This window comes from Capricornis sumatraensis, chromosome 22 (genome assembly GCF_032405125.1).
Source record: "Capricornis sumatraensis isolate serow.1 chromosome 22, serow.2, whole genome shotgun sequence".
Lineage (NCBI taxonomy): Eukaryota > Metazoa > Chordata > Mammalia > Artiodactyla > Bovidae > Capricornis > Capricornis sumatraensis.
Genome location: NC_091090.1, coordinates 7,591,047 through 7,612,204, shown reverse-complemented (window position 1 = coordinate 7,612,204; position 21,158 = coordinate 7,591,047). Strand labels below are relative to the sequence as shown.

Genomic DNA, 21,158 nt, shown 5'->3' with positions numbered 1-21,158 from the left:
TGTGAGTTCAGCCCTTTCCAGTTTGGAAGGTTGTTAGATGATAGAAGCAAAGTTCAGAGTTGCTGAATTCTGTTTTCTTTCTGTCATTTGTCAAAAATAACACCAGCTTCCCTACTCCCGAGGTGGATTGTTTCTTCTGTTTTCTTATTTTTGTGAGCAAAGCTGTGAAAGGCGTTTTGTCAGTCTTTGGTTTCTTCTTGGCTTTGCCCTTTCTGACCTTTTCATATAGGCATGGGCAGTATTTCAAGTGCAGTTTGGACAATTCAGTTAATCTGTGTCTTGTTGGTGTCTTTTAATATTTCTAGTGGCTCAGATGGCAAAGAATCTGCCTGCAGTGCAGGAGACCTGGGTTGGGAAGATCCCCTGGAGAAGGGAATGGCTGCACACGCCAGTATTCTAGACTGGAGAATTCCATGGACTGTATAGTCCATGGGGTTTCAAAGAGTCGGACATGACTGAGTGACTTTCACTTTTAATAATTCTGGACTTAACTAAGCCTCATTTCCTTCTCATTGGGATCCTTTGCAATTTCATTATAAGACTTTTTTCTGGAATAATAATGTTGGCTAACCCATGTTGAGGTGTGCTTCCTGTATGCTGGGAGTGTGGAAGGGCTTTAGATACCATTCTCACAGAAGCTCTGCTACGTATTTCCCATGCTGACAGTGAAGCTGAGTCAACAACAAGATGCAGACAAGCACACAGCCCCCCAGTCCTTAGCTGGTAAACCGAGATTCAGATGCAGGAAGGGCAGCTCCAGACTCTTAACCACATGCTGTGCATCTGCTCATCACACTTCCTAGTACTAAACAGTGTTACAGTGCTGATCTTACTAAAATACATACTACCATGAATTTTGTGACATTCATAATTTATAGGAATCCAGTGTTTTCATGGGGAGAGGGCAATGGCTCCGCACTCCAGTACTCTTGCCTGGCAAATCCCATGGACGGAGGAGCCTGGTGGGCTGCAGTCCATGGGGCCGCTGAGAGTTGGACACGACTGAGTGACTTCCCTTTCACTTTTCACTTTCATGCATTGGAGAAGGAAATGGCAGCCCACTCCAGTGTTCTTGCCTGGAGAATCCCAGGGACGGAGGAGCCTGATGGGCTGCCGTCTATGGGGTTGCACAGAGTCAGACACGACTGAAGCGACTTAGTAGCAGTAGCAACAGTGTTATCATGTGTGCTTTTATTTGTAGTTAAGGCTTTTAGTAACCACATTTGTTTAGCTTCTGGGCTTTTTTCCATTATTTTTGTTGCAGCCAATTTCCCATTAATTTTATTAATAATGCACAGTTGTTTCTAATTAACTTACAGGTCCATCAGCTATGACTGAAAAAAATTGCCCTGGCTTCCTGTGTCAACTTTTAAATAAAATATGTTGACTTCTCATTGTAGTTTCTTATTAAAATATCTAAAATTTCCTGGATTTTGGCATATACCGCTTGTAGATATTTTCTATGTTCTTGTCTATGCCATTGTTTTTAGTAGTCCATCTTTATTTTTCTTATGAAATAATATAGAGATTCTGTATACCTCCTATAATTCATTTTTCTGTAAAATATTTTCCTGTTTGTTCATCTCATTTCTATCTGGGATTCCTCTAACTTTGTATGGATTCTGCACTTTGGATTCAGTTCAGTTCAGTCACTCAGTTGTGTCCGACTCTTTGTGACCCCATGAACCGAAGCACGCCAGTCCTCCCTGTCCATCACCAACTCCCAAAAGTTCACCCAAACCCATGTCCATTGAGTCGATCATCCAACCATCTCATCCTCTATCGTCCCCTTCTCCTTCTGCCCTCAATCTTTCGCAGCATCAGGCTCTTTTCAAATGAGTCAACTCTTCGCATCAGGTGGCCAAAATATTGGAGTTTCAGCTTCACCATCAGTCCTTCCAATGAATATTCAGGACTGATTTCCTTTAGGATGGATTGGTTAGATCTCTTTGTAGTCCAGGGGACTCTTCAAGAGTCTTCTCCAACACCATAGTTCAAAAGCATCAATTCTTTGGTGCTCACCTTTTTTTATAGTCTAACTCTCACATCCATGCATGACCACTGGAAAAACTATAGCCTTGACTAGACAGACCTTTGTTGATAAAGTAATGTCTCTGCTTTTCAATATGCTGTCTAGGTTGGTCACAACTTTCCTTCCAAGGAGTAAGAGTCTTTTAATTTCATGACTGCAGTCATCATCTGTAGTGATTTTGGAGCCCAGAAAAATAAAGTCAGCTACTGTTTCCACTATTACCCCATCTATTTGCCATGAAGTGATAGGACCGGACACCATGATGTTGGTTTTCTGAATGCTGAGCTTTAAGCCAACTTTTTCACTCTCCTCTTTCACCATCAAGAGGCTTTTTAGTTCTAGTTAAGTTTCTGCTATAAGGGTGGTGTCATCTGCATATCTGAGGTTACTGATATTTCTCTCAGCAATCTTGATTGCAGCTTGTGTTTGTTCCAGTCCAGTATTTCTCATGATGTACTCTGCTTATAAGTTAAATAAGCAGGGTGACATTATACAGCCTTGACATACTCCTTTCCCTGTTTGGAACCAGTCTGTTGTTCCATGTCCAGTTCTGACTGTTGCTTCCTGACCTGCATACAGATTTCTCAGGAGGCAGGTCAGGTGGTCTGGTATTCCCATCTCTTTCAGAATTTTCCACAGTTTATTGTGATCCACACAGTCAAAGGCTTTGGGATAGTCAATAAAGCAGAAATAGATATTTTTTCTGGAACTCTCTTGCTATTTCAATGATCCATTGGATGTTAACAATTTGATCTCTGGTTCCTCTGTGTTTTCTAAAACCATCTTGAACATCTGGAAGTTCATGGTTCATGTATTGCTGAAGCCTGGCTTGGAGAATTTTAAGCATTACTTTACTAGCATGTAAGATGAGTGCAATTGTGCGCTAGTTTGAGCATTCTTAAAAACAGACTTCCCTGGTAGTTCAGACGGTAAAGCGTCTGCCTACAATGCAGGAGACCCAGGTTCGATCCCTGGGTTGGGAAGGTCCCCTGGAGAAGGAAATGGCAACCCACTCCAGTATTCTTGACTGGAGAATCCCATGGATGGCGGAGCCTGGTGGGCTATTGTCCAAGGGGTCCCCAAGAGTTGGACACGATTGAGCAACTTCACATTCACTTTTGAACATTCTTTGGCACTGTCTTTCTTTGGGGTTGGAATAAAAACTAACTTTTTCCAGTCCTGTGGCCACTGCTGAGTTTTCCAAATTTGCTGGCATATTGAGTGCAGCACTTTCACAGCATCATCTTTCAGGATTGGAAATAGCTCAACTGGTGTTCCATCACCTCCACTAGCTTTGTTCATAGTGATGCTTTCTAAGGCCCACTTGACTTCATATTCGAGGATGTCTAGCTCTAGGTGAGTGATCACATCATTGTGATTATCTGGGTCGTGAAGATCTTTTTTGTAAAGTTCTCTGTATTCTTGCCACCTATTCTTAATATCTTCTGCTTCTGTTAGGTCCATACCATTTCTGTCCTTATTGAGCCCATCTTTGTGTGAAATGTTCCCTTGTATCTCTAATTTTCTTAAAGAGATCTCTAGTCTTTCCTATTCTATTGTTTTCCTCTATTTCTTTGCATTGATCACTGAGGAAGGCTTTCTTATCTCTCCTTGATATTCTTTGGAACTTTTTTGCATTTCTTTTTCTTGGGGATGTTCTTGATCCCTGTCTCCTGTACAATGTCATGAACCTCCATCCATAGTTCATCGGGCACTCTTGTCTATCCGATCTAGTCCTTTAAATCTATTTCTTACTTCCACTGTATAGTCATAAGGGATTTGATTTAGGTCATACCTGAATGGTCTAGTGGTTTTCTCCACCTTCTTTAATTTCAGTCTGTATTTGGCAATAAGGAGTTCATGATCTGAGTCACAGTCAGCTCCTGGTCTTGTTTTTGCTGACTTGTATAGAGCTTCTCCATCTTTGGCTGCAAAGAATATAATCAATCTGATTTCAGTGTTGACCATCTGGTGATGTCCATGTGTAGAGTCTTCTCATGTATTCTTGAAAGAGGATGTTTGCTATGACCAGTGCGTTGTCTTGGCAGAACTCTATTAGCCTTTGCCCTGCTTCATTCCGTAAAGGCCAGATTTGCCTGTTACTCCCGGTGTCTCTTGACTTCCTACTTTTGCATTCCAGTCCCCTATAATGAAAAGGACATCTTTTTTGGATGTTAGTTCTAGAAGGTCTTGTAGGTCTTCATAGAACCATTCAACTTGAGCTTCCTCAGCGTTACTGGTTGGGGCATAGACTTGGATTACTCTGATATTGAATGGTTTGCCTTGGAAACAAATAGAGATCATTCTGTCTTTTTTGAGATTGCATCCAAGTAGTACATTTTGGACTCTTGTTGACTATGATGGCTATTCCATTTCTTCTAAGGGATTCCTGACCAAAGTAGTAGATATAATGGTCATCTGACTTAAATTCACCCATTCCAGTCCATTTTAGTTCGCTAATTCCTAGAATGTCAATATTCATTCTTGCCACCTCCTGTTTGACAACTTCCAATTTGCCTTGATTCATGGACCTAACATTCCAGGTTCCTATGCAATATTACTCTTTATAGCATTGGACCTTGCTTCTATCACCAGTCCCATCCACAACTGGGCATTGTTTTTGCTTTGGCTCCATCCCTTCATTCTTTCTGGAGTTATTTCTCCACTGATCTCCAGTAGCATATTGGGCGCCTACGAACCTGGGGAGTTCCTCTTTCAGTATCCTATCTTTTTGCCTTTTCATACTGTTCATGGGGTTCTCAAGGCAAGAATACTGAAGTGGTTTGCCATTCCTTTCTCCAGTGGACCACATTCTGTCAGACCTCTCCACCATGATCCGCCCATCTGGGGTGGCTCCCATGGCGTGGCCTAGTTTCATTGAGTTATACAACCTGTGGTCCGTGTGATCAGATTGGCTGGTTGTCTGTGATTGTGGTTTCCGTCTGTCCACTCTCTGGTGCCCTCTCTCATTGCCTACCGTCTGACTTGGGTTTCTCTTACCTTGGGCGTGGGGTGTCTCTTCATGGCTGCTTCAGCAACGCACAGCTGCTGCTCCTTACCTTGGACGTGGGGTAGCTCCTCTTGGCCGCCGACCCTGACCTTAGATGTGGGGAAGTAGGCATAAAATTAACATCTGTAAATGATGTGGGATTTTTATATTTCCTAGTGTTTTCACATTGTTTCTTTTCATTTATGCCATCTATCTTCCTTTATGCTTTTATGTATTTTTGTAAACTAGAAAAAAATATGTGCAATTGAAAGATTGAATGAAATTTTTAGGTAAAATTCTTCATAGCTACTTGGTGATTATTTCAGGTTGTTAGCAAGTAGCATGATTAAAGCTGTTCCCCTTCCTAATGAGTGGGTGGCTTCTCCTGAGAACGGTAGTGCCCTGATAATGCACAGCTCAGCTGTCACTTAGATGAAGAGAGGAAAGCAGCTGCACCCTTGGGCAATTAACCCTTTTATTAGTAGGCCGTTGGACAGTTGAGGGTGCTCAGGAGTCTCTCGAGCATGGTGTTGTGTTGAGTCTGGGTGGATAACCTGCTGTTGTGCTGCTTGTCATTGCCAGGGTGCCCATTCCGACACAGCGACCCCGAGCTGCTGAGGCAGAAACTGCAGGCCTACAAGATCCCTCCCGCAGGGATCAGCCAGGTAGGTTGGACCCTCCCCACAGTCTCAACAACTAGACAGTGGGCAGGCCCTTGGTTTCAGGTCATGTTCTAGCAGGGATGCTGTGTACTGCCTGCTTGGGCTCACACCGCAGCCCCTCTTCTAAGTGAATTAACCCAAAGCTTTGGCTTCTCTGGTTTAGACTCCTTGGATATTCTAGTTCTTCTCTCTGCTAGGCAACATTTTTGTGTAATAGAGCTGAAACCCCCCTTTTTTTCACTCTCTCTCTCTCTATTTGCTTTACTATCTCAATGGGGGGCATTTTAGAAAATAAGATTTTAGAGGAATGCAGTGAAGCTTATTAATGAAGCTGAAAATCAATGACATCGTGTTGCTTTTTGGAGACTTTCTGTGCTGTGGGAGATTGAAGCAGAAGGTAGAGCAGTGCGTGCTGCCTGCGTGTTCTGATTTACTAATCAGATCCACACTTAGGAGGATAGTTCATCAGGTCCAATGGTTCATCAGATGCTTTGTCTCAGAAACCACTTAGGTAAAAAAAAGAAATGCTTGAAGGTAACAGCAAATGGTTAAGAGTGTGTCTTTTAATAAATATTCTTTAAAAAAAAACCTGTGAGCTCGCAGAGATGCACTCTGTCTGTGAGTTGGCTTGGGATTTGAAGGCATTTAAAAGGAGTTTCGGCTTTCTTAGCTTAAGAAGAACACTATTTTAGAGCCAGAACATCTAATTCATTATATATCAGTTTTTCTTGAAAGAAATAATTATTTTAGAAAATTCTGTTTCTACTGTGTCCAGAGTTTATATTGAGTTTAATCAATTGAATTCGTATCTTGGTTTTTCCATCCTCTGGAAAAGGCAGTGTCCAAGGTGCCCAGCTATTGGCAGATGCTAAGAAGAATTGGATATAAACCCATGTTCCTATAAAACCTAAGTCATATGAGAGAGGCACACATAGAGTGTCTTGGTTCTTCTGCATACAAGAGTTGGTAATCAGATTGGGAGGCTGAGAATCACTTCTTGGAAGGGATGCTCTGTGAATTAGACCGAGTGTATGGGAGGTGGCTAGGAAGAGAGAAAGTGCGAATAAAAGGCAATAAGTGTATAGGATTGCTAGCATTTCAAGCTTAAGGTATTGGTAGCACCAGTATATCAACATTGATAGGTCACTTGAAAGGAGTTTTTGTTGGTTTGAGAGATTAGGTTTCGAGCTGGGACAGTTAAATGACAGATTTGCAGTGTGTTAGAGAAGTAGCGAGAAGTTCCAGCTGGAAATTGGTGTTCTTTTGGGTTAGCATTGTAGATCTAACAATAAATTGGATTGGAATGAACATTAGAGGAGAGTGCTTCTTTTGTGGAGTTGGGTCGGGTGTAATATGGGCGCAGAGCTCCTGGGTCATTGGTACCAGAGATGGAAGCCAGGCCTCTGACTCCATGGTGTTTTCTCAATCCCAGTCTGCTTTAGAGCTGATTGTCATGAGTTTTCTGTGGGAGAAGGGAGCAGATAATGAGAGAGGGGGAGGGAGTCAAAGCCAGGACTCAGGATGCAATCTTGGCTCACGCTTCCCTCTGTCAGATGGTAGAAGGAAGTAGATGAGAGAGGACAGAGCAGAAATGAAGGGAGAGGGAAGAAATGCATTAGGAAGTGCTGGCTACAAAAGTCAGCAGAGAACTGGGAGAGGAGGGCGTAGTCCTTCGGAGTGGAGAGACAGCGTCCTTTGTAGTGGAGAGACTGGCTGGGGTTAGGACTGAGAGGCAGCTGGATTTGGTGGGAGGCGTCAGCGTCTCAGGGAACGCAGAGCAAGACCACAGACACACAGACTGAGTGAGGCAGTGGCTCGGACCCGCGGGCAGCAAGCACATCTCCCAGAAAGTTGGCTCTGTCAGCGTGAGCCTCTCAGGTGGTTTGCCTGCATGTTTGGGGCTACAGTGGACCTGAGCCTGTTTGTAGGAAAAGAACCCATCACAGAGGCTGGGAGTGATAAAGACAGAAGCAAAGACAACCCCTCTCTAACCAAGCAGTGTTAGCTTCTCTCTGTTACATCATGACCATGCTGTACATGCCTGTGGTCTTTTCTCGTCCAGTGTTCTTGAGACAAGAGTGATGTTCAGCACTGTGTAAGGCACCGCACAGTGCTCTGATTTATAAATGCTGTGATGACCACAGTAAAATTAGCCAATCTGTGTCATCATACACATACAAAAGCAAAGAAATAGAAAAAATGTTGTTTCCTTGTTATGAAAACTCTTAGGGCTTACTGTCTTTACTTTCATATATAATGTATATTTATCATGTTGTACATTACATCTTTAGTAATTATTTTTCTTACAACTGGAAGTTCCTGTCTTTTGATTGCCTTCATCCAGTTCCCCTTCCCACAACCCTACCTCTGAAAATCACAAATCTGATCCTTTTTTCCTTGGTTGGTTGGTTGGTTTTTGAAGTGACCTTCGCACCATGTTAGTCCCTGGTATACAACATAGTGATTTGCTATTTCTGTTTCAGTATTTCATGTTTTCCATTTTAGTAAACATCTGTTTTTCTTTGTACCTTTGACTCTATTTATATTTGTTTGTTTTGTTTTTTAGATTCCACATACAGGTGAAATCATACAGTATTTGTCTTTCTCTGTCTGACTTATAAAGTATGCTAATCTCTAGGTCTATCCATATTAATGGCAATACTTCATTCTTTTTATGGCTGAATAACATTCCTTTGTATATATGTACCACATCTTCATTATCCATTCGTCTGCTGATGGGTACTTTATGAACAATCACTTCTAAAAAAAATATAGGCTATTCACATGTTTATTGAAAAGAGTGATGCTTTTATTTAACAGTAGTGACTATGTTTGTACATTCTCTTTTTTGAAAAAGATGTGTAGTGCTTCATGAATGTGTGTCATTCTTATGCAGGGGCCATGCTGATATTCGCTGCATCGTTCCCATTTAGTACATGTGCTGTCAAAGCGAGCACATGTTTGTACATTCTTAGCTCTGACTCCATTGCATTCCTCCATTTATGCTCCGTTTGCAAGTAGATCCCTTAGTTAGTTGAAGCATGATCCTTTGGACCTGCTTTGTAACCTTTTTCAAGATGCCCAGGGCATATGGGTGGGCTGTAGATAATGTTGTACTGTTATTTAATGCCTTTATTGAGTGGCTCTCAGTAGAGTAAAGCAGCTTAGGGCTGTGTTCTAAAAGGAATAAAGTTGATGGATGAAAAATCATGTAAAACATTTGGATGGATACTTAGTTGCAGCTTGGCATAAGAGGAAAGTAGATCTTAAAAACTCCAAGTACATGTTAAAATATTAAAAGAAAGTCAAGAAAAATATTATTTAAATGCATTTAAGGTAAAACTCAGAGGTATTTTTATTTCAAAGAAAAACTACTTGAAAAAGATACCATCATCATTAAGAAGTGCTTGTATCTTCTTATAAGTTTTATAATATTATTATTAAAATAATCAGAATTTTATTGGTCAGAGGAGAGATCATTGTGATTTAACTGGCATCACCTACTTGCATAAAAGCATATTTATAGGATCACATTTTATTGTCCTTTTTGAATGAGCTTGGTGTCCAGCTTAGGAAGACCAGAATTGAACAACACAGTAAAGCCAAAGATGATAGGTAGTCCTGCATTTGTTCCTCAGCCCTCCCCCAGAAGAGAAAAGCATGGAAGTCAGGTCACCAACAAGATACCAGAATCCTTAGTGTTCATACCACAACAGCATAGCTTAAAAGCACATGAAGTAAGGAGAGAGAGACCTGAGTAGAGAACTGGACAGATGCACAGGTGACATCTGGAGACGTGAGCACTGCTCTTTCAGGAATGGCTGAAATGGGCAGACAGAGGATGAGCAGGGGTGTAGATGACTTGAGCCACACTCACATCTGTAGACATGCAGATGTCTACATGCCACAGCAGGTGAGGAGACTCACCCAGATAGGTCACCTTCTGGGTCTTAAAAAGTTCATTACAAATTTAAATGAATTGAAATCAGACAGTGTTCTCTGACTGTAACCATTATAATAAGACAAGAAAAAGAAATCAAAGGCAGATTAGAAGGGGAGAAAGAAAACCTTCCTCTATTCTGAGTGTGATTATCTATGAAAAAAAAACTCAAAGGACCCACCAGAATGTAAAAAGTTTTATCATATGCAGTCATATCAAGAAGGCATAAATGTTTTAAAATGAATTTATTTATAAAATATGTGCAAGATCTTTATGCTGAGACACTGATGAAAGCAGTCAAAGAACAGAGTTGGAGGTACACACTGCCTGTTTCAAGGCTTAATGTTGAGCTGCTGTAGCTCTAACCACACCAAAACAGTGTGGTTCTAGGGAAATGACAATAGGAAAAGATAATTTTTTCAACACGTAGTTCTAGAACAACTGTACTAGCTCTAGTCCATATCCCCCACCACCTCTGCTGTTGCCCCGGAAGAACCTAGACACCTACCCCACACTTTTCAAAACTTAATTAAAAGTGGATCATAGATATAAATGTCAACTTTCCAGGAGAAAATAAGAAAATCTGAATAACCTTGTACTTGGTATGTTCAATGAAAGAAAGTGTTGGTAAATTAGACTTTATGAAAATTTAAACTTTTGTCCTACACAAATATTATTAAGAGAATGATAAAATAGCCATAGACTGGAAGAAAAATATTTGCAAATCACATCTGTCATAAAGTCCTTGTCTTCAGAATTAAAAGATATAAAGACCTCTCAAAGCTCAATAATAAGAAAATAGTTTTTTAAGTAAGTAAAAAGTTTGAGCAGACATTTCACCAAATATTTGAATAATAAGTAAATGCTTGAAAAAAAAATGTTTATCATTAGATATTAGGGAAATGTGATTTTAAAACTATATGTCAATATGAATTGGTCTCATTATTTAAAACAAAAAACAAAAAACAACCCTGACAATACCAAGTGTTGGTGAGAATGCAAAATGACTGGAAGTCTGATACCTGTGGACTGGGGTTTTGCATGGTAAAGCCATTGTGAAGGCAGCTGGCAGTTTCTTATAAAGTTAAGTTTGTGCATACTGTTGAACTTAGTTATAGCACTTATAGATAATTATACCATTGAAATAGAAGCCTAAGTCTACCCAGAAAGCTGTGCATAGTGTTTAGAGAGGTTTATTCTAATTCCCCAAAATTAGAAACAGCCCAGTGTTCTTCATATGTGGCTGGATAAACAAATTGTGTTATACCTCATTTTATTGTGCTTTACTCTTTTGTGCTTCACAGATAGTGTGTTTTCTTTCAAAATGAAGGTTTGTGGCTAGCAAGTCTGTCAGCACTATTTTTCCAGTAGCATTTGCTCAGTTCATATCTCTGTCAGCTTTTGGTAGTTCTTGCAGTATTTCAAACTTTTTCTTTATTTGTTATGGTGACCTATGAGCTGTGGCCTTTGATGTTACTATTGTAATGTTGAGGGGCAGCACCGTAGACTGCACTCTTATAAGGTGACAGTCAGTGGATGTTGGGTGTGTTCTGACTACCACTAACCCGCCAGTCCCTTATCTTTCTCCCTTTCCTTGGGCCTCTCTTCTCCCTGAAACACAATAATATTGCAGTTGGGCCAATTAATGGCCTACAGTGGCCTCCAAGTGTTCAAGTAAAAGGAAGAGTCATATGTCTCTCACTTGAAATCAAAAGATCAAGCTCAGTGAAGACAGCATGTCAAAATCCAAGACAGGCTGAAAGCTAGGCCTGTTGTACCAAACAGTTAGCCAGGCTATGAAAGCAAAGGAAAAGTTCTTAAAGGAAATTGAAGTGCTCCTCCAGTGAACACCTGAATAATAAGAAAGACCTTATTGCTGGTATGGTGAGACTTTCAGTCTCTGGATAGATCAGACCAACCATAGCATTCCCTTAGTGAAGTGAAAATGAAAGTCGCTCAGTCGTGTCCGACTCTGCGACCCCATGGACTATATAGTCCCTGGGATTCTCCAGGCCAGAATACTGGAGTGGGCAGCCTTTCCCTTCTCCAGGGGATTTTCCCAACCCAGGGATTGAACCCAGCTCTCCTGCATTGCAGGCAGAGTCTTTACCAGCTGAGCCACAAGGGAAGCATTCCCTTAAGCCAAAGCTTAATATAGAGCAAGGACCTAACTCCCTTCAATTCTGTGAAGGCTGAGAGAGGTGAGGAAACTGCAGAAGAAAAGTCTAAATCCAGCAGAGGTTCGTTCATGCGGTTTAAGGAAAGAAGCTGTCTCCATAACTTAAAAGTGCGAGGTGAAGCAGCAAATGCTGATGTAGGAGCTGCAGCAAGTTCTCCAGAAGATCTAGCTAAAATAATTCATGAAGGTGGCTCTACTAGATGACAGTGTAGCCACCAAGCAGAAGATGCTATCTAGGATTTTCATAGCTTGGGGGAGAAGTCTGACATGCCTGGCTTCCAAGCTTCTAAGGACAGGCTGACTCTCTTCTTAGCTGCTGATGCAGCTGGTCTTTAAGTTGAAGCTTGTGCATGCATGCATGCGTGCTCAGTCGTGCCGACTCTTTGCAACCCCATGGACTATACCCCGCCAGACTCCTTTGTCCATGGGATTTTCCTGGCAAGAATACTGGAATGGTTACCATTTCTTCCTCTAGGCTATCTTTCTGACCAAGAGACCAAACCCGAGTCTCCTGTGTCTCCTGCATTGACAGGTAGATTCTTTACCACCAAGGACTTCCCAGGTGGTGCAGTAGTAAAGAATTGACTTGCCAAGCAGGAGATGCAAGTTTGATCACTGGGTTGGCAAGACCCCCTGGAGAAGGAAATGGCAACCCACTCCAGTATTCTTGCCTGGGAGATCCCATGGATGGGAGCCTGGTGGGTTACAATCTGTGGGGTTGCAAAGAGTTGGACACGACTTAGTGACTGGACAGCAACAGCTCTGCCTGTGCTCTGTAGATGGAACAACACAGTCTAGATGACAGAACATCTGTTCACAGCATGGTTTACTGAATATTTTGAGCCCACTGTTGAGACCTACTGCTCAGAAAAAAAAGATACCTTTCAAATTATTACTGCTCATTAAGCATCCACTCGGACACTCAAGAGTTCCGGTGGAGATATACAACATTTGTGTTGTTTTCCTACCTGCTAACACAATGCCCACTCTGCAACCCACTGGTCAAGGAATAATTTCAACTTCCAAGGCTTATTATTTAAGAAATGTTTTGTAAGGTTATAACTGTATAGGATCTGGGCAAAGTCAATTGAAACCTTCTGGAAAGGATTCACTATCCTAGATGCCATTAAGAATGTTTATAATTCATGGGAAGAGGTCAAAATATTAACATTAACAGGAGTTTGGAAGACGTTGATTGCAACTTTCATGGATGACTGAGGAGTTCAAGACATCCCTGGAGGAAGTAATAGCAGATGTGGTGAATGTAGCAAGAACTGGAATTAGAAGTAGAGCCCAGAGGTGTGACTAAATTGCTATAATCTTAGTGTAAATCTTGAATGAATGAGTTGTTTCTTGTGAATCAGCAGAGAAAGTGTTTTTGAGATTAAATGTAATCCTGGTAAAGATTCTGTGAAGACTACTAAAATGACAATGAAGGGTTTAGAATATTCTGTAATCTTATTTTATAAAGCAGCAGCAGGATTGGAGGAGACTGACTCCAGTTTTGAAAGAAGCTCTCCTGTGGGTACAATACCGTCATACAGCGTTGTGTCCTGCAGAGAAATCAGTTGCAAAAGGAAGAGTCAGTTAACATTGCAAGTTTCATTGTCTTATTTTTAGAAATTGCCCCAGCTTTCAGCAACCACCACCTTGATCAGTCATCAGCCATCAACATTGAGGCAAGACCCTCCTGCAGCAAAAAGATTATGACTGGCTGAAAGCTCAGATGATGGTTAGTGTTATTTTATAGTAAAGGATTTTTAAATTGAGATATGTGCATTGGGAGTTCCCTGGTGGTTCAGTGGTTAGGAGTCTACCTGCCAATGAGGGGACAGATTTGATCCATGGTCCTAGAAGATTCCACATGCCACGGGGTGACTGAGCCCATGCACAACTACTCATCCCATGCTGCAGAGCTCATGCTCTGCAACAAGAAGCAGCCAGTGCAGTGAGAAGCCTGCATGCCACAACTCAGAAAGCCCAGGCACCTCAAGGAAGACCGAGAGCAGAGCCATAAAAAAGAAACTATTAAAGTATTTTTAAAAATATACATAACTTTTCTTTAAGACATATTGCTGTTACACACTAGGAAACCAAAAAATTTGTGGCTCACTCTGTTTCAATACTCGCTTTAATGTAGTTGTCTGGAACCGAACCCACAATGTCTCTAATATTCCATTGCCGGTAGTCACACAATGCAATATTACTCAGCAATAAAAAAGTGACAAACTTCTGGTATATCCAGCAGTAGGCACCATGCTAGTTGAGACATCAGATGTGATTCCGTCTATGTACAGAAAGCAGAGTGATTGTTGGGAATGGAGGAGGTATTGGTTGGGGGATGACTGGATGATGGAGATGTTCTGTCTGCCTGTGGACGTGATGTCATGACTGAGTTTGTCCAAATTAAACTGTACACTAAAGGGGGTATATTTTACTGCATGAAAATGTATACCTTAATTTTTTTAATGGAAAGAAAGAGAGAATGGGTGGATAGTAGCATGAAAGAAAAGTGAAGTTACTCAGTTGTGTCCAGCTCTTTGCAACCCCATGGACTGTAGCCTACCAGGTTCCTCTGTCCATGGGATTTTTCCAGGCAAGAATACTGGAGTGGGTTGCCATTACCTTCTCCAGGAGATCTTCCTGACCCAGGGATTGAACCTGGGTCTCCTGCATTGCAGGCAGACACTTTATTGTCTGAGCCACCAGGGAAGTCCAAGTAGCATAAAGAGCCAAATAACCATCTTTCATGGCAGGATTTCTATAGATTAAGTTAATAAACAAAGAACCCAGAGTATCAGCATGTAACTTAAAATTAAATAGGCAACAATCTGTATGGCCCCAAAGTGGAAATGGTTAAAGGAACTGCATCTTGAGAATAGACCAGGCAGGGAAGAAGAGTGTGGTGGGAGCTTTTGATATTAGTAACTAGCCACACTGTATACTTAAAACATTTATTTTCACTCTCACAAGCAGTCGTCACTTAGAGGTTGAACAGAACAGTCTCGTGTTAAGTATGAAGTTTAAATTAGGTGCTCGTGCGCCTGACGGGAAGGTGCTAATAGCAGTAGTGAGAGCTGACCTGTTATCTTTGGCTGTGAGGGTTTCAGCCTTTACCCTCTATCCTCCCAGCGCTGTAGCGTCTGGCCCCTGTTAAAAGCTGTGAATGGTCTGAAGTTTTGTTCTCTTTGCTAACGAAGAAACTAGTTGCCGCAGTTTCATAGCAGAAAGATGACAGTAGCAGTAGCAGATCATCGACCTTCTCTTGTGTCAGCTCCCCGAGCCCAGTTCCCACGGAGTGGGGTGAGAACGGCAGGCGCTGCTGCCTGTGCAGGGGATGCCATCAGAGTGGGGCTCTGGGTCCTCCCCGCAGGCAGTGAGCATGGCTCCAGGAAGGTTCTGTGTCTTCTAAGCTGTCGGTTACAGGAACACCCTTGAAACACCTGAGGCAAAGGCCATTGTTTTCTCTGCTTGTAAAACGTTCAGGGGTTTGGAACCCTGGAAAATTCTCTCTGAGCTGTGCACACTGGTGACCAAATGAATACATATGTTTATAAGCTATATTGGCCAGTTTTTTGCCCACACCGTCCATTCTTCTCCTTGAAATACTGGTGTGCATTTTAAGCTCAGTTTCTTTTAAGAATTTCCCGTGAGGTAATAATCCTGCCAGTGCTTTGCTGCTTTGTTCAGTTAACCATCCCTGTCAGTAGTTCCTGCCAAATTTAGATGTCTTGAGTTTTGGTTTTTAGTTTTCATTTTGCCTTCACCTCTTGTATAAAAAAATTGCAGTTTTATAATAAAATGGTAATATTTTATAGTATGATGCAGAAATTTAAGCAGAATCTGCATTCAAAATGTTGAGAATAAAATCTTTAAATGATCTTAAATAGTTTCATTTCTCTGAAGATTTTTTTTTCTATTGTGAAAAGATACACATGAAATTTTCACATTGTAATTTTTTCACTGGCATTTGGAACAGAGTGCTGTATCCTTTTCAAGTTGTAAAATTGTCTTTTTACTGTGCTGAATCATGCATGCATATCATTAATTCTCATATAATTTAATAAAAAACAGTAATTGCTGCATACAGGATAACTTAAAGGTGGTAGTTCTTTGTAATAAATGTCAAGGTAGAGTTAATACCTTTTATTGCAATCTGTGAATGCTCGTACTCTTTCGTGTTTTTTCTCTCTTATTATGTAGAAACAAGTGATGTGCTTGGTCTGTCACTGGACACAGGACCTCTTCTCTGGTTTTATGTTTTGGCCTGCTCTGCACAACTGTGCCAGGCCCTGTGATGGGGGTTTATGCAGTGGGCTGTACCTCATTCAGCTCTTGCTGTCTTGTCACCCTGTGGGAGAAGAGAAAGTGAGGCGGGGAAGATGAGCAAAGCCCAGACCTCAGAGCCAATATGGGAGGAGGTGGGAATCACATGCCCATGTCTTGTTTTTCTTTTTACTTTAAATTCAGTTGAAATTCTTTTTGGTTTCTTTCAGGGAAAGCCTTTATTGTGAGGTGAATAATGATTTTTATGTACCTAAATTTAGGAATATGTTTAATAAATTATTTAAACCCTGGCAAATAATATGAAATAAAGATGAGAATAACTCCACTTACAGGTGGAAACAGGGTTTCAAAAGTCTAGTTATTTTTCTTCTTATTGAGGTAAAATTCACAGGATATGAAATAAACCATTTAAAGGCATACGATTCAGTACATTTTGCACATTCGTGGTGTTGTGCAGCCAGCACCAGCCAGCTTGTCACCCGGTGAAGCCGGTCCCTGGGGGCAGCCCTCCTCGCCCTGGCACCCAGCCAGCTCCACAGGTCTGTCCGTGCCGGGGCCGCCTGTGAATGGAGTCACACAACAGGGGCCTTCTGTTTGCCTTCTTTCACTGAGCATGTTTTCACAGATCCTCCTTGTAGTGTCTGTCAGTACTTCGTCCCTCTTCGTGGCAGAATAATATTCCAGTGTGTGTTTATCCGTCCACCCCTCGATGGACAGTAAGTTGTTTCCCCTTTTGTTTGTGTAGTCTGATAGCATCACTGTGAGTGCTCACATACAAGTACTTGTCTGAGTGCCTGCTTTCAGTTCTTCTGGGTATACACCTCAAAGTGGCATTGCTGGGTTATAGGATAACTCTATATTTAACTTCTTGAGGAACTCCCTGGCCATTTTCCACTGCAACAATACAGTTTCACATCCCACCAGCTGTGCTGTGAGGGGTTCTTAGTTCTCCACTTCCTTGCCAACACCTGTCACCCTGCGCCCTTTTGTTTCAGTTATAACCATCTGTGTCTGACATCTCTGGCTCTGTAGATGCATCACCCTAGTCTCTTCCTTTTCATGGGACGTTCTCCCTGTGTGTCTTCACATCACATCTTCCCTCTGTGTATTCTTTGTTTGCTTTTTTTATAAGGACACCAATCATGTTGGATTCAGACTGACCCTGATGACCTATTTTAATTTCATTTCCTCTGTAAAGACCTTTTCTTCAAATAGGGTCCTGTTCTGAGGCAGGAGAGATTAGCTTTTTGAAGGAACACAGTTCAGCCCCTAACACCTTGTGAAGTGGTACCTTGTCAGGGATTTGACCTACATTTACTCTGATGACTAGTGATGCTGAGCATCTCTTGTGCTTGATGGCTTCTGTCTCTTCTTTGGAGAAATGTCTGTACAAATCTTTTGCCCATTTTGAATTGGGATATCTTTTTGTTATTGAGTTTAAGTGTTCCTTATATATTTTGGATACTAGACTCCTATCAGATATTTGATTTCTAGGTCTATGTGAGCTGCTATAACAAGTTACCGTAGGCTGGATGGCTTCTAACTGCAGAAATTTACCCTCATGGTTCTGGAGGCTGAGAAGTCCAAGGTCAAGGCCCTGGTAGATTCATTGCCTGGTGAGGCCCCACCTCCTGACTCATGGATGGTTGTCTTCTTCTTCTCACTGTGTTCTCACAAGGCAGAAGGTGGCAAGAGCTCTCTGGGATCTCTCTTACAGAGCACTGATCACCTCCCAAACACCCTACCTCCTCATTCCATTGCACTGGGGCTTAGGATTTCAGCATACAAACTTTGGTGAGGGGTGAGGGGCACAAACATTCAGTCTATAACAGCAATTTTTTTCTCCCATTCTGTAGGTTGTCTTATCAATACTTTTTTGATAGTATCCTTTGGGCTTCCCCTGTGGCCCAGCTGCTAAGGAATCCGCCTGCAATGCAAATTCAGTCCCTGGGTTGGAAGGATCCCCTGGAAAAAGGAAAGGCTACCCACTCCAGTTTTCTGGCCTGGAGAATTCCATGGACTGAATAGTCCATGGGTTTGCAAAGAGTCAGACACAACTGAGTGACTTTCTCTTCACTTGAGGGACAAAAGTTTTTAATTTTGATGAAATCCAGTATGTTTTTTTATTGTTATTACTTACAGTTTACTGTCATATTTGAAAGTCCATTGCCAAATTCAAGGTTATTGAAAATAGACACTTGTAGGAGTCTTAAAGTTTTAACTCTTATATTTAAGTCATCAGTCCACTTTGAGTTAATTTTTGTATATGATGTGATATACAGGAGTCCATCTTCATTCTTTTCCATGTAGATGGCCAGTTGTCCCAGCATCATTTACTGAAAAGAGCATTTTTCCCATCGTAATCATCTTAAGACCCTTGTTAAAATTTCATTAGATGTAATTATATGGCTTTATTTCAGTACTCTGTAGAATCAAGGTTCCCAAAGATTCTATAGTGTTGGTCAGTATGTTTGTCTTTTTGCCATATGACACTTTTTTTGATTACTAAAATTGTAGTAGATTTTGAAATCAAGAGGTTTGAATTTTCCAATTTCATCTTTTTCAGTATTGTTTTGACTGTTTGGAGTCCATTGCAATTCATGTGAATTTAAGGACTGCCTTTTTCATTTCTGCAGAAAAGGCCATTAGAACTTTCATAGGGATTGCACTGAATCTGTAGTTTGCTTTGGGTAGTATCGATATCCTCTCAATATTATGTTTTTATCTGTGGACAGGGATTTTTTGTTTTTTCTGTTTGTTTAGGTCTTTAATTTCTTTCAGCAGTGTTTTGCAGTTTTCAGCATACGTGTCTCTCATCTCCTGGTCTTAGTTATTTTATTCTTTTGCATGCTGTTGTAAATGGAACTTTTACTTTGTATCCTTTTCTGATAGTTGATTGCTAGTGTTAGAACTGTAAGTGGTTTCTACAAAGAAATGTTCTTGTATCCAGCAATGTTGCTTAGTTTATTTATTAGCTCTAATAGCTGTTTTAATGGATTTTTTAGGATTTTTCTGTATATGAGATCATGTCATCTGTGGATATATATTATAGTTTTGCCTTTTTCATCTGCATTTGAATGCCTTTTCTTTGTTGCCTATTTGGTCTGACTCGGACTTCATTGTGTTTTTGAATAGCAGTGGTGAAAGCAGGCAGCCTTGTCTTGCTTATTCTTGATCTCAGGTCTAAGACTTCCATCTTTCACCGTGAATATGATACTAGCCATAGGTTTTTCATAAATGTCCTTCATTATGTTAAGGAAGTTCCTTTCTATTCTGTGTGTGTGTTTAAACGTGAAAGTGTGTCGGATATTTTCAGAAGCCTTTTCAGCATCTGAAGTGACGGTGTGGTTTTTGTCTGTGGTTTATACATTGATCAGTTTTCATGTGTGAGCCACCCTGGCATCAGGGGGATAAATCCTGCTTGGACATGGTTTATAATACTTGTAATGTGCTGCTAGATTTGGTTTGCTAGATATTTTGTATCTTGGATTCATAAGGTTTATTGGTCTATAGTTTTCTTAATGATATCTTTCTTTGGCTTTGTTGTCAGGGTGATAGCTGGCCTCTTGAGTTGAGTTAGAAAGTGTTGACTCCTTTGTGGAGAAGGACTTGAGAAGCATTGAGCTTTCCTGGTGGCTCAGACAGCAAAGAATTTACCTGAGGTGCGCAAGACCTGGATTCAGTCCCTGGGTTGGGAAGATCCCTGGAGGAGGAAATGACAACTGGCGGGCTACAGTCCATGGGGTTGCAGAGCGTCGGACACGACTGAGCAGCTTTCATTCACTCACTTGCGAAGCGTTCAGTTTAGTTCAGTCACTCAGTCGTGTCCGACTCTTTGCGACCGCATGAATCGCAGCACGCCAGGCCTCCCTGTCCATCACCAGCTCCCAGAGTTCACTCAGACTCACGTCCATCGAGTCGGTGATGCCATCCTTTGGTACTCTTTAAATGTTTGATAGACATCTAGTCTTGGGCTTTCTTTGTTGGGAGCTTTTTAAACACTCAGTCTCATTGACTATTATAGGTTTGTTCAGATTTTCTGTCTTCTTAGGTCAGGTTCGGTAATTTGTGTGTTTCTAGCAATTTGTCCATTTTATCGAGGCTACCTAATTTATTGGTATGAAGTTGTTTGTAGTATTCCCTTATGATCTCTTTCAGTTTGGTGAAGTCATTAGTAATGTCCCCTCTTTCATTGCTGATTTTAGTCTTGGTGTCTTGTCTCATTTTTTTTTTCCTTTTTCAGTCTTTGTCAAATTTTGTTGATCCTTTCAAAGTAACAAGTTGTTTTTAAATTTTCTCTATTGTATTTCTTGTCTCTGTTTTGTTTAACTCTAATTTTTATTTCCTTCTTTTTGTTGGTTTTTCTGGTATTAAAGTTAGATTATTGATTTGAGCTTTTTCTTTTTTATTGTAGTGTGTACAGCTGGAGATTTCCCCATGAGCATTGCTTTCTCTACATTCTGTATAAGGCTTGGATGATGTATTTTTGTTTTCATGTGTTTCAAAGTATTTTCCAATTACCCTTATGATTTTCTTCATTCCTTGACCCATTGGTTATGAATGTGTTTAATTTTTACATATTTTTAATTTTCCAGTTTTCTTTGTGTAATTGATTTTACCCCACTTTGATCACAGAAGATGTTTTCTATAATTTAAGTATTTTTAAAATTATTAAGTCTTGTTTGGCCACCTAACAGATGGTCTATCCTGGAGAATGGTCCCTGTGCACTTGAGAAGAATGTGTATTTCTTTTTGGTGGTTGACTAAAAGAAGGAAATGGCAACCCACTCCAGTACTCTTGCCTAGAAAACTCCATAGATGGAGGAGCCTGGTGGGCTATAGTCCATGGGGTCACAAAGAGTTGGACATGACTGAGCGACTTCACCCCCAAGACGGCTGATGTCAAGTCTTTGTCAGATGAGTCCAATGCCTGTGCTTCCAGGGGAACAGTTTGTATTCATTTCTCCTGTGAATGGACCCTACCTACTTGTTTCTTTCCAAACTTTATAATAATTTCTAGAAAACTGGACATTTTAAATATTCCAGGTTGCTAACTCGGAAAGCCTGAC

The 21,158-nt window shown here is 41.0% G+C and overlaps 2 non-coding genes across 2 annotated transcripts; one reads left to right on the top strand and one right to left on the bottom strand.

Annotated features, from left to right (window-relative positions):
- The first annotated feature begins 2,943 nt into the window (after positions 1-2,943).
- On the top strand, positions 2,944-3,015 carry TRNAC-ACA (transfer RNA cysteine (anticodon ACA)). The gene has a single exon. It is a non-coding gene; the product is annotated as a tRNA-Cys (tRNA).
- A 5,521-nt stretch (positions 3,016-8,536) lies between these two features.
- Positions 8,537-8,640, bottom strand: LOC138069874 (U6 spliceosomal RNA). The gene has a single exon (XR_011144138.1). It is a non-coding gene; the product is annotated as a U6 spliceosomal RNA (small nuclear RNA).
- Between the last annotated feature and the right edge of the window lie 12,518 nt (positions 8,641-21,158).